Below are 2,333 nucleotides of genomic sequence, written 5' to 3'. Positions count from 1 at the left end.
CCGGACGACGCGGAGTGCGTGTTCACCCTGGTCTCACCGAGACATAGGACCTCTGCACAGAGGCGACGGCGACGCCGTATGCTGGCTGCAGACGCCGGGCGTCGACCCTAATCCAGGATGTGTCTACTGTAAATGACGGTGCACAATTATACACCCTCGTCAACGGTATGACGGGGGAGGAAGATGGCGACGTCCGCCTCGAGGTTATGCCTGCAGTAGATGCTCTTCTTGAGCTGTACGAGATGTCTCTTGAAGAGTTCGGCAGTGCCTTGAAGACAGGCGATTTGGCAGAAGTGGTCATTGTACGATCAGACGAGGAGATAAACTCGTCATCGCTTCTGGATGAAGATGTCTTGGAAAACGCCAAGTGAGTGCTGAACGCACGAAGTCGATCGTCGATCCAACGGGATCCCTTGGATCCGTACTATCCTTTTGGTAAGGAATTTCAAGACGTCGCCTCCAAAGACCCGCCTTCGGTCCTACCTCCAGACCGAGGTGTGCGTCATGAGATTGACCTGGTTCCGGGAACCAAATACTGCGTTACACGCGAATGGCCCCTGCCCAAGGAGCAGTGCGACTTTATTGACGCCTTTCTCCGTGCGAAGCACGACGCATGAATGGTACGTGAGAGCAAGTCTCCCCATTCGACACCATGTTTTGCGTTTGGAAGCCGAACGGCAAGTGGCGTACCATTCATGCTTACAATAAGCTCAACGCTGCCACCATACCGGCACAGACGCCGATTCTTAGAAAGAATGTTCTTCAGAACACATGGTGGGATGTACGAAGTTACAGTGCACTCGACTTGGTCGATGAATATGACCAAATGCTCATGAAAGCGAGCAAAATGCCGCTAACAATGGCGAGCACTCCGAGCGGCATGCTCTGGGAGTGGCTAGTGATTCCCCAAGGGCTGTCAAATGCACCAGCAACATTTAATCGTCTTGTGCCGCAGTTGTTCAGGCCCACAGGGCGTATGCACAGACATATTTTAACGACATCTTCGGTCATAGTCGTGCAGAGCACGAAAGGACAGATGAGGAGAACCACATCGTCATTTTAAGAGCGGTGCTCGAGTGCATGCGCACGAACAAACTGTACGCCAAAGCAGAAAAGTGCATCTTTGGCGCAGAAGAGATTTCCTTTTTAGGGTGCTTTATTGGGAAGCGTGGCCTTCGAGCGGATCCTGCTAAGGTTAAGGCCATTATAGATCGACCGATTCCTAAGCACCAAAAGGACTTGCGTAAGTGGCTTGGTCTTGCCAATTACTTGCACAAGTACAGCGTAAATTACGCAGAAATGGCCCGGTCATTATCCAATCTCCTGAAAAAAGAAGTAGAATGGTGTTGGAACGCTGAACATCAGGAAGCTATTGACGGGGCCTCTTGCATGCACCAATACTGGCGCTGACAGACCCTGATCGTTCTTCCAGCGTCGTCTGTGATGTTTCGAACATCGCTATCGGCTCTGCACTGCTGTAAGCAGCCGCCGAGGGGCGAAATCGGGTGATCGCGTTCGAATCTCGACAACTCAAAGCTGCAGAGAAGAACTACCCGGTTCATGACAACGAGCTACTTGCGATGAAGTATGCACTTGTCAAGTTCAGGGTCCACCTGCCCGGCTCCACGCCGTTTGTGATCTACACAGATCATGCGTCATTACGCACTGCGACTCAGCCGCCACACCTCTCGCAGAGGATGGCTGGATGGCTATCCTTCTTGCGGGATATATCTTCGAGGTGAAGTATAAGCCGGGAAAGCAGAATGCTTTGGCTGATGCGTTGTCACGCAGACCAGACTATGACCTTGCTCATGTTACAACTGTAACGTCGTCTGTGACGGATTTGATCCGCACCGCGTATGCGGGTGATGAGATGTGTGTAGCGTTGCTACGGGCTCTACGGAGCAAGGAGTTTGAGAACTCGGACAAGAAATTGTCATCAAGATTGTGTGCACGATTGCACCGATATAACGGCTTGCTATATTATAGCACCGATTCAACGGATACACCACGAATTGTGGTTCCTCATGAAGGGGTTTTTGAAATACTGCATCTTCTATGAGGCTCACGACACGCCACTAAGTGGTCATCTCAGTCTTGAGAAAACGTACAACTCTGTTAATCATTACTATTGGTGGCTTAAGTTTTACGAATGGACGAGGACCTATGTGTGCTTGTGTGAGACGTGTCAACGGGTGAAACCCGCTCCAAATGAGACTGCGCCGCTGGCCAGCTTACCGGTACCCACTGGGTGCTGGCAGTCTATGAGTTTGGACTTTGGAATTGGCCTGCCAAAAGATTTGGCGGGCAACACGGGTGTCGTGGTATTCGTC

Source organism: Plasmopara halstedii (genome assembly GCF_900000015.1).
Source record: "Plasmopara halstedii genome assembly, contig: Scaffold_322, whole genome shotgun sequence".
In the NCBI taxonomy this organism is placed as follows: Eukaryota; Oomycota; class Peronosporomycetes; order Peronosporales; family Peronosporaceae; genus Plasmopara; species Plasmopara halstedii.
This window is presented reverse-complemented; position numbering follows the sequence as displayed.